The sequence below is a fragment of the Lycium ferocissimum genome, chromosome 11, assembly GCF_029784015.1.
Source record: "Lycium ferocissimum isolate CSIRO_LF1 chromosome 11, AGI_CSIRO_Lferr_CH_V1, whole genome shotgun sequence".
NCBI classification, from domain to species: domain Eukaryota; kingdom Viridiplantae; phylum Streptophyta; class Magnoliopsida; order Solanales; family Solanaceae; genus Lycium; species Lycium ferocissimum.
Window position 1 is genome coordinate 60,243,657 of NC_081352.1, and position 12,153 is coordinate 60,255,809.

The following is a 12,153-nucleotide window of genomic DNA, read 5'->3' on the forward strand; positions in this document are numbered from 1 at the left end:
GCTTGTCCTTTGACGGTCTTTTCTGCTATGTATACAATGTCAAATTCGCTCAATAACATTTTCCATTTAGCCAACTTCTTGATAGCGTGCTTGGCGAAACAGCTGCTTTCGTTGATCCATCTTGGATATGAGGTGAGTGTGTGCGAGATAATGCCTCACTTTGGGCTATGCCGCGTCAAAGGCCAACAATCTTTCGACTCGGAAGGTGTATCTTTGCCTCGTAAAGCAGAACTTCTTGCTCAAATAATAAATCGCGTGCCTCCTTCACCGATTTTCATCATGTTGTCCCAACACGCATCAGCATTATCCGATGCAAGCAAAGTATAGCAATAAGGGCTCGGCCCAGAGGTACCAAGACCGGTGGATTGGACAAGTAATTCTTGATGGTGTCGAATGCTTTCTGACACTCTTTAGTCTATTTTGTTAGTGCATCCTTTTTTAGCAGCTTGAGTATTGGTTCCACAATTATGGTAGATTGGGCTATGAACCGTCCAATGTAATTTAGCCTTTCGAGGAAGCTCATGACCTCTTTTCTCATGACCTCTTTTTTAGTCTTCGGAGGGGGTGGCTCTTGGATAGCTTTGATCTTCCATTGGACTAGCTTTATGCCCTTCGGCTTGACTATGAAACCCAATAGTTTTCCAGCAGGTACTCCAAACGCACACTTGGCCAGATTTAACTTCAAATTGAACTTCCGGAGTCTGTCGAAGAACTTCTGCAAAAGCGCAATATGCTCCGAGCTTTCTCTCGACTTAATGATGACGTCATCCATATACACTTTGACTTCCTTGGGGATCATGTCATGAAAAATAGTGGTCATAGCCCTCATGTAAGTGGCGCCGGCGTTCTTGAGACCAAACGACATTACTCTACAGTGATACACTCCCCATGGAGTGATGAAGGCTGTCTTTTTCGCATCCTCTTCGCTCATCAAGATTTGATGATGTCCTGCAAAGCAATCCACGAATGATTGTAACTCGTGCTTTGCGTAGTTATCAATGAGTATGTAGATGTTTTGGAGTGGGAAGTTGTCCTTGGGACTAGCCCGATTGGGATCCCAGTAGTCCACGCATATTCAAATCTTTCCGTCTTTTTTACGTACTGGCACTATGTTGGGTACGAAGTTACTTCCACTACTCCGAACTTAATCTGTTTTGCCACTTCATCCTTGATGCGGATACTAAGACCTAGCAGGCTTCGGTTTTTGTTGTCCGGAGAAAACTCGCGTGTGATGGGTAGTGCATTGGGCCGTTATGCTGGTGCTTGCTCCCCAGACATTAATGTCGCATATGACCATGCGAAAATATCCACGTCTTCTCTTGTGTGTTTATTAGCTCTTCCTTTTGAGGCGCTTCCAAATGCGCATTTAACCTGGTTTTTTGATTATTTCCTTATCTCCTAGATTGATTGCTTATGTTCCATATAGGTTCGATTTTTGCTCATTTTCAAACTGCTCTACTTTCTCTACGAGACCCTTAGGTAACATTGTTTCCTCGTCGTACTCTTCGTATTCCTCTTCCCCTACGTCACTTTACTCATTGATTTTGCGACATGCATGACATTTAAGGTTTTTTTGTTATTTTTATTAGTGAAAAAGGCAAAGCAAGGTTAGTACGAAACAATGCGTAAGTAAATAAAAGAAAAGGTTATTATTCCACAACTTGAGACTTCATTTATTCCGACTGAAAAGAAGTACACACTGTGGTCCTGACTCGAATCGACATCGAGTCATTTCCATTTTTGAAAATATTACGAGGTAATAGAAAGTGCAAATGGTGAGTAATTGGGTCTCGACTGATTCTCGCCGCCAGATTACCCACCGATTTTAAAGCATAAATTCATCATTTCTCTACTGAAAAGCCAAGAGCGGGGTAGAGGTCTAGTTGGATAGTTGCTCGCCCAGATAAGCATCGCGGATGGTGGGCGCTTAAGTGCATTCTTTTAATACCACTAGGCAATCCTCTTCTCAAAATAGCATCCCTAATCCTTCTTTTATGCTGCCATCATCCGGCATGGGCATTCTCAATAGGAATGACTGGTAGAGATTTAGAATTGGCTTGCACAGCTTCGCAGGGCCTTTTTTCTTTCTATTGGCTTCGGAGATCTTGTCATCATTTGGAACATACCCTAAACCAAAGTGAAAATTGTATTGAGGAATGGGGATTGGCTCTGTGATGCTGTGTAGGTTTCTTTCTTGGCCTGTCCCGGGTTCAAACCCGTTCTGGAGCATAGTTGAGGCAATCATATTGTAGACTGCAGGCATGGGTACTTGTGTGGAATCTTCTTTATGAGCAACCCCCACTAGTTCCACCACATGGAAATCTGTTCCCTTGGGAGTTTCTTCGATGACTGGCACCGAGTTGTTTCGGTATTTATGGATACTACCCTCTCCGTGAATTATGACCTTATGGCCCTCCCATACGAACTTTAGAGTCTGATGAAGTGAGGACGGTACGGCTCCTGCCATGTGAATCCACGATCTTCCTAACAACAAGTTATAGTTAGCAGTTATCTCTATGACTTGGAACTCGATGATGAACTCAGCGGGCCTCATTTGGATATAAAGGTCGACTTCCCCGATGGGATCACATTGAGCTCCATCAAACTCTCTTACATTCGTACGGCTTTGGCAAATATTCCCGAGATCATAACCAAATTAGCTGAGAGTGGATTCAGGGCAAATGTTGAGACTAGCCCCATTATCGATTATAACTCGGTTACCACTTTGTTTCGGCACATAACTGTGATATATAGTGCTTTGTGCCTTCTCTGGGAAGCTCTTCACTAGTGACAGATATTTGATGCTCTCCCATGACATGTACGACCATCTTGGCTAAATTTTCACTGCTTGTTCCTGCGGAGACATGGGCTTCGTCTAGCACTTTTATTAAAGCCAGATGGTGTTGAGGTGAGCTCAGCAATAATGCTAGTACAGATATTTGAGCTGGTGTCTTCTTGAGATGTTCCATAATAGAGTAATCTTTAGGCTACATCCTGCGCCAGAAGTTTTCGGCCTCGCCTTCAATAATGGTCTTTCTTTGGTTCCACTCTTTTCTTGGCACTCCTTGGGCCAATTCTTCGGGTTATAACACCTCCCAGACAGGGTTATTCCATGGGCAGCTACCATTTGTTCAATGAATTCTTTTCTTGGTGCGACTATAACTTCTTGAGATACCGACGCTATGATTGGTGTAGGGATTATCACTTTGAACTGTGGATGCTCTTGTATTGTGAGCGACACCACTGCTTATTCAAGTGCTTGTTTTGGATCTCGAATTACAAGCTTGCATATAGGCCAATCTTCTTCCCTTGTTTTGGTGTAGCAGTCTGAAGAATAATCTCCTTTTTGTCAATCAAATCAGAATGATCTCTTTTTTGTCAATCAAATCTTGTATCTTATGTTTCAGATTGATGCAGTATTCATTACTGTGATCGTTTCCCCTAGAATGGTAGACAAATGTTTGATCCATTCGAAAAAATCTATTTGCGGGATTGACGACCTTTGATAGGACCGCTTGGATCATTCCTGCAGCAATTAATCTCTCGAACAGTTTAGTTCGTGTTTCTAGCAGTGGGGTAAATACATGGGCAGGGTTCTTTTCAAAGTTAGGACGTGGCAAATTGTAGGCATTTGGCGGTGGTTGGTTTTGATAATTTGTTGGTGGGTTGTTTTCTGGGGCTCTGTAGGCAGGTGCGGGAACTTGGTAATTTGGATATAGATCTTGGTAGTTTGGTGGTGGTGGTGGTGGTGGTGTTTGGAAAGTCATTTGTTGAGCTTGGTAGTTTGGTGGTGGTGTTTAGAAATTGGGCTGAGTGTAATAAACGGGCACAGGGTTGTTTGGGGTCGATAAGTAGGCACTTGGTGGTAGTGATTGATAGACCTCAATGGGAGATCGTAACTCTTCTTTCTTTTTGGGTTTTGGGCTAGGTGTATGGGAAACATTTGCACGTCCTCTTTTTTCTTCCTAGTGAGCCCCACAGTGTTTTGTCCGGTAGCTTTGCCGGCTATGCTTATAATTCTTCCCGATTTGAGACCATCTTCTATGGCTTCTCCCATCTTCACCAATTCGGAGAATGTTCTTCCGGCCATTGACATCATCCGATCATAGAAGTCTGCTTCTTGCGAACGGATGTAAACGGAGACTAGCTCTTCTTCGCTCATCAGCGATTGTACTCGAGTGGCTTCGGCCCTCCATCTACTTGCATACTCGAGGTTGTTCTCCGTGAATTTTTGTTTCACCTTTTCTAGGTAGTACCAGTCGATATTGTTTCGACGTTAAATCGGAACCATTCCATAAAAGATCCCGCTATGTCTTCCCATGTGGCTCACTAATGTATGTCTTGCGCAGTGAACCATTCAGAGGCCTCTCCCATTAGGTTTCGGCTAAATAGCCTCATGATGAGTGCTGGATTATTTTTTATACCGATCAGTTGGTCGCAATTGTTATATCCCGTATTTTGTACGTCGGGATAATCCGAGTCAACCACGATAAGTTAAGGACAAGACCATTCCGGGATACGAAGTCGAGATTTTTAACCACAAGTGTGTTTTGAGACATAAGTTGTTCATGATATTGTGGCATGGAATATTAAGGAAATTTGGGGTCAAAAGTTAAATTTGGAAAGTAATTAGCTCATGAAAAAAAAAAAAAAAAAAAAGGAGGGGTCATGTGGCCGGCCACATGGATGTGGGCCAAGGCCACATGGAAGCATAATATATGTAACATAAGATGACCAAGTCATCACATTTCTCATCTTCACCATCTAGAAATTTCAAGAAAAATTGGAGAGAAAAAAATAAGAGGTCATTCGGCCATGGTGCAAGGAAATTGAAGACCAAGAATCCACTTCAAAAAAATTATTTTCTTCTAGTTTCTCTACTAATTGGAAGGCCCTCTACAACTTGGAGTAGTTTTTGGAACAAACAAGGCATTCAATCTTGCAAGAACAAACTTTAGCCAAGTTGAAGAATCAAGTGAAGAAGGTAAGGTTCAATCTTTCTTTTTATATGTTATGCATGGTTTGTGTATGTTGTGAAGTGTGGAAATGAATGAAATTCATGAAAATATGGATGTTGGAGTGGAACCGTGGGTGTATGGGTTTGGCCGTGTGGTGTGTGTTATGTAGGAGCAATGAATTAATTGTATTTAGCATGTTTGGGGTGTTGTAGTGCATGGAAATGGATGAAAATCATGGAAGTTGTGTGTTGAAGTGATGGCCGAAAATGGATGGTTTTGTATGTTAAGGAATGAACAAATTTTAGTTAGTATTTTAGTTGTTGCCGTTATGGAATCTATGATGAAAATGAAAGATTAATGATGAAAATTGATATTGTAATGGTTACGGGCTGATTTGGAAGCTAATGTGCTTTTAATGTAGATTCTATATTTATGATGATGACGTTGCTAACATGTAGTTTGTTGGTGTAGTTCATGAGTTTTGGAAGAAAAAAATGTGTTAGTGTTGTTTATGTTGAGTTGGGGAGATTTCGGGTAAGGTGGTGGTGTGGTTGGATTGTTTGAAATATTGTGTGAATTGTTTAAAGTGTCCTTGAATATTGTTTGAATGGTTTCGGATTAGTAATTGAATGTATGAGCATGAATATTGGTTTGAATGTAAGTGGTTGAATTGAATATAATGAATGTTGTTGAATTATGTAGTAAAGGGTTGCTAATGTTAGAATACGTTTAGAATTGCTTATTGATGTTGCTAGTATGTTGTTGGTATGGTTGTTGATGAATTTGGTAAGTTGAATTCTCGGGGTGTTGCGATTTACAGGAAATGCCGCCCAAATTTACAGAGAGTTAAGTGTTAGTTTGGGATTGAACTCTTAAATGCCTTTAGCTAATGTTTGGTATTTAATGACGTATTGTAGACCTTGGGAAGTCTGCGACGCAAGTTTGGAATATCTTGGAGGGTAGACGAGGTATGTAAAGCTCATCCCTTTTTTCTTTTGGCATGTCCTAGTTGTAGTTAGGCTATGACACGAGCTTCGAGGTAACTCCACTCTTAAATTCCGAGCATGTTTATGATTCATACTTGCTTATCAAGGTTAGTATCCTTCATGGTCATATCATGGTCTTTATGTCTTTACGTCTTTGGTATGGTTGGATTTAGAATGTTGTGTAAACGGTTTGCTTCTAAAGGAACCTATGTCTAGAAAAGTCCGTAACTTTCGTAGATAGAACCGGATTGCCTTAAAACGTTCGTAGAAAGTTTTGTAGCGTATAATGACGTTAACTTTCATGGGCGGGCCCGGATTGATTGATGCATATCTGTGGTCCCCGAGATTTTCATTTGTACAGTCCTAATGACTTGTTTTTGAAGGAACTTAGCATGATTTCCGTTTTAACTTTCGAGCGTCGGCTACTTCTTATCCATTGAGTCCATGATGATGATTTATGTGCATATGGTTTCTCACTACTCTGCTCGTGCGAGCTGTTGCTATTTCCTTCACTGCGTCCCGGGCCAGGGCATGTATTCGTGCAATTCCTTTGCATTATTCACCGCGTCCCTCCTTTCGGGGGGCGGGGCACGTATATATATATATATATGATGATATGATGATATGGGGGAGGTGGCCAGGATGGCATATGATGATTCTATTCACTGCGTCCCTCACTAGAGGGCCAGGGCACGTTATGCATGCATATGTACCTGATGATTTTCTATTCATGTCACTCAGTCTATTTATGATTCTGAAATGCATGATTTATGTTTCAAGGTAAGCTTCATGAGTTTCTGGTTACTATACTACTTTTTTGTCCTCCTTATTTCCGTACGACCCTGTTATTTGTACTTCATGCTTTACATGCTCAGTACATATTCCGTACTGACCCCCCCTTTCTTCGGGGCGCGTTTCATGCCACGCGGTACGGATACGCGTTTGGGTGAGCCGCCACCAGATTCCTACTCGGCCGTCTTGGAGTGCTCCTTTTGTTCCCGAGCCTCACACTTTGGTACGCATTCTTTTCTTTGTATGTATGTATATGTCTATTCGAGGGGCAGTGCGGGGCCCGTCCCGTCATATGATTTATTACTCTTAGAGGCCGTAGACATAAAAGTGGGTTGTGGGCCCAATGCTTTGTTCGGTTGTGTTTGTGTTACGTATATCCTCGAGTACGTGTATATATGATATATGTATATACGCGTGCGCGATGTCGTGCCTTACTGTACGTATAAGTTCTATTATGTTTTGCTATGATCGATTATAGTTGATAGGTGGGTACGAGTGCCCAGCTCGGGCACTAGTCACGGCCTACGGGGCTGGGTCGTGACAGCAATGGGCTCGTAAATGGCCCTGGGGATTGCCTGTTCCATTGAACATTTCAAACTTTGGCACTATGAATCCCTCGGGTAAATCCAAGCCCGGATGCATACACAAATCGTCATAGCTCAAGCTCGTTGCCTTGCGGGTAGCTCTCGTGGATTGTTCCAGTATTTCAGCCATCTTGCGCTCTATTTCTTTGTCGCGCTTGTCTTGTTCGGCTCTCCAAGGCTTTTGTATCTTCTAATGATGGTAAAGCTCCTGGAGATTTGGGGAAAAGGTACTTGGTGTGATGAGGGTATGGAAAGAAACAGTTGGGTGTGCGGGGTGGCTTTTGGATGTGTGGGTAGTTTTTGCGGTTGGTAAAGAAATAGTGCTTGGGCGTATAGTGGAGTTAAGGTGAGTGGGTTGTGGCTCCTGGTATGACGACACTAAATGGATAGTTTAGGGGACTTGGACGGTGTTGAGAGGTTGTGGGGTGTGGTATAACTTACCAATATGGGTTGGTTCAGTAGCTAGTAGGTTTTGGGTGGATGGCATCATCCAATAGGGTAGGCAGGAAAATGGTCGGGCAGTGGTGAACTTAGAGATGGAAAAGGTGGAGGAGGTCTTCTTGCCTTAACAGGTTTTTCTTTGGCAGCACTAGCCATTTCAGCTCTCGTGATCTTCTCTTGAAAATCAGCAACCTTCTCAAGTAGCATGTTTATCACGTCCTCAGAGTGCGAGGGTTCTTTTAGGTTCAGTGGGGGCGAGTCCCTGATGACGAGTTCGTTCTGATTGTGCTTGTGTAACAATCATTTTTGCCTTGCCTTTGTCTTATTTGGAAAGGGATGCTATTGCAGCTTTTGATCTAGTGAAGTATGCCGGTGTGGAACAACACGGATCAACCTTTTCTATCAGAGAAAAACAACTCAAAAGCAAATGATGTCTATGCATTAGACAATAACAGGAAAGCAAATTATCGCACGTAGTTAGCATGTAAGCACATAGAGCACACAAAATTCATGTATTTGATTTAAACATTTGATTGATCCTCTATTCCAGGGTTTTGGGTATTTTGGTTCTCTTGAGTCATTTGGGCTTTGGTTTGGAAGTCTATAGTTAATTTGCTTTAAACGATCTTCTCGACACTTACTTATGCTAAATAATTGTGGGAAAATATATATTTTATATAATATAGGGACCGAGTCTTACGTAGACTGCCTACGTATCCCTCCGCGAAAAATCAGGTCCTTCCGTAGTTTGGTTTACATAGGAAATATTTTTCCTAAACCTATTCTACCCGAAAGTTTCCCAGACCAGGCCCGATAAGGGCTTCCTACGTATCCCTCCTCGGGACATCAGGTCGGACGTAGCTTCTTTTACATATAAATAGGGGGAGACAAATCTTTTGAAAACACAAAAAGGGATCCCCTAAATCTACCTAAAAGATGACTTCTTTTTGAGATTGGAACGGGTTATTGTCCTTACAACCGTATGTTTGGCCGAAGGCCCCACTTCCTAGTAACAGGGCGGGAGCACTACCCAAATCTCCCCAGTGTGGACCAGATGCTCTAATTCTAACTTGAAATCTTCAGATTCTTCGATATCGTGCCCAGGCGCTCCTGAATGGAACAAGCAAATCCTTCTTTGACTTAGTTCGGCCGGTGAGGGTTTCCAAGCAGCCTTGACTTGACGTACCTTCCCGGCACTTGCTAACTTCTAAAAAATACTGGCATATGAGTCCTTAAAGATAGTAAAGTCGTAACGCCAAATGTAGGTGTCCAAAGTGATTCCTTCATTTGGAGTGACCTTGTCATGGACCAACAAGGATTGGGGTCCCCATTGCTTATGGATCGTCTTGTCGTCAATCATTATCACGATCCTTCTTCTCAGAGCCAAGCACTCGTCTGCAGTGTGACCGGGTTGATTCTTCTACAAAAGGCATCTCTTGTGCGCGTAGATCGGTGCGCAAGGTGGTAACTTCTCATAGCTAGCACATTGGCACCTACACTCTTCATATTTTCAAAGACCTCTTCGCATTGCACATGCTTCGGCGTGACACGGTAAGAACAAGCAATAGCTTTAAGGGCGATTTCCCACCAACTTGGTGATGGTGGGCGAACGGGTCCTTGGGCCACATCATAGTTATCGTCTTGGGCCGCAGAGGCGGCAGTGGTGGCCTCTTTAGATGGGCAGGTTTGCTCTTGCGGCTTGAATTCCTCGGGATCCTCATCTTCTTCCTCAAGAGTTTCGGTTTTGATTATTAGAGATATGTAGCTTTGTGCCATTCCTTGGCCTTATCTAACAGGCTCTCTCGGTAACGCTTCAATTCTGCAGTCTCCTTTGGTGGATTCTCAACTAGGTCCAAAATTTGGTCGGCCACTTTGATCTTGGCTCGAACCAATTCAATTTTTTCTTCTAGCTTGCGAATCTTCCTACTAAATGATTCGTCGTCTTCGCTAGCAGCCTTTCCCCCCAGGGTAGTGTTGCTTTGACTTCTTCGCTCGTCCATTGATAGCAAATCAACCTTTTTAAGAGGTGCAAAGGGTTAGTTTTCTATGTTCGTGGTTTTTTGGCTAATTAGCATTTCTTTGTGTCTTTCTTTGGGGTAGTGATCGGAACATAGGATCAACCAATCATTCAAATGAAATACGTGAAACACATAATCATTTAATTAGGCTACTCGCGTTTCTAAAGCATAGTCACCTTAGTTGATTTGAAATGAATGTGCCATTTGCATTAAACCATTGCCCCATAAATCATAGTATCATTAATAACATTTTCCCTTAAGGGAATACAAAAGATCATAAAATATAAAAGCAAAATCAGTGGAAATGCCCTCCAGTGGACGATGATGAAGATCTCTCGATCCTTTCCTTCTTGGCCCTTCGAAGGGCGGTCTGAATCGGGAGATGGGTCGATGACAACATGGCATCCATCAAGAATCCTTTTTCTGTGAAGGGTATTGGTGTGGTTTCCTCCATTGCCTTTTTCATCCGATCATCCAGCTCTAATAAGCAATCATGTGTGAAGTCCAACTCTTATGTCAAGCTAGCTATGATGGCTTGATCACACTCAATTTTTTCCAAATATTTGGCATCCCTATCATCGGCTCACCTTTGGATCAAGCGAGCCCTAATTTCGACCTTAGAATCCTTTTCATGGATACAGTGATAAAGGATAGGACCAGGGGTAACGGTGCCTTGCAAGTGGGCCCTCAACAAATCTTTATAGTCTTCATCACAGCCCGTGTTGAACCTATCTTAAGCTAAGGTATTCGGACCCTAAATGACGCGACCATTCTATTCTCGGACTATGTCTCCACCCTTTTGGATCTTGTCTTCGTCGCAGTCAATTATGAACACTCCCATGTTTCCTAGTAGGGGTATGATTTGGGTCCTACCAAACTGTCCCAATAATCGAGTAGGCACATAAGGGCGGATCCCTCAGATTTCCTTAAGTGGTATGAATGGACACTTTCACCCCTTGACGACAACGGAATCGAATATGAAATCGGCCAGCATCCATCGCATGTTACCTTCTTTAAGCCTAAAGAATATGAATTCCAAACTTTTCTTAGTTTGTTGTCCTATGTTTGGGCAATGAGCATAAAGGTCATCTTTCCCCGTTTGCTTGCTCAAATATTGGGTACCCTCGACATTGCTCAAATGCTTAATGATATACGATTGTAGGAGTAGGTTACACCCTTGGAAGTAATTGTAATGGTTTCGGCATATGCTTAGGGCTCAATACATATCGGCAAGGATGATGGGGATTAGGTCAAAGTACTTGGTTTCCTCGTTTGTGGTTATGCCATGAAAGATAACATGGGTGACTGAGATGACTCGGGTATCTATGGCTTGGTGGCTATCTTTCGGGAATACCATGAATCCTAGCAAGCAAATAGCGAAGGCCAAAGGTCGGGTGGCTTCCCACTCAGCAAAGGATTTGAATTCTTTGGGACCGGTTGTGCAAATCTCTAAAGGCTACTGTTGGATCGAATATCCAATTGACATGGGATAAGGATAGCATTTTTAGGATTTGGTTGGAGGTAGGCTTATGGGATAAGGAAGTTTTGGTCGGGTTTCCTTCTACTTCTTAGGCTAGTTCCGACATTGTCTATCACATCCCGAAGCTCCTCTAAAGTTGGGGCCATCTCTATATCGTCCCCAAATCAGAACACCATTCTATCTCGGTCCCAATAACCAGTGATTATATCAGTCAGCTTCCTACATCCAGTCATGACTAAAAAAGAGGGCAAGTTTCCTAAACACTTGGTCACTTTCTGTTGTTCCTCAGTATTCATCCAACCCCACCAAATTTTTAGCATATCAAGTGCCTCGAGAACCATGTCAAATTTCAGATTTGTGTGCATCTACAAAACAAAACACGGTTAATTCCCCACCCCTATGGACAATGGTTTAGTACATAGGTACACAAAATATTTCTATTTAGCACATAGTGAGATGCGGTGTCTTTCGGGTCATAGACCATCTTGACACAGGGTGGTCTTCTTAATAGGTTTTAGATACATCTCAAATATCCAAAATCCATCTAGGTAAGAATGCGCTAGTCCGTTGGGATTTAGCTTAGCTCTATCCTAGTCAATGCTAGAGTGGGCTTTTCAAATTGGCAGGGATCCGAGCGGACTACTCAGGGTGATCCGTTGTCGGCTGTTGGACAACCGCGTACCAACTCCGTGTTCAACGTGTTCCCAAGAAAGTATTTTTGGTTTTTTTTCTAAGTGAAGGCTAGAGCGTGTATCCCTCTTTGAAACCATGCTTTTTGCCAGTGGTGGCGAAGTTTATGATATGAATGCATGACAATTTATTTTTGCAAGAAAGTAAAAAAGTAAGCAAATATTCACAATTAAATCACATTATATTGCAACCTTTATGGTTAGA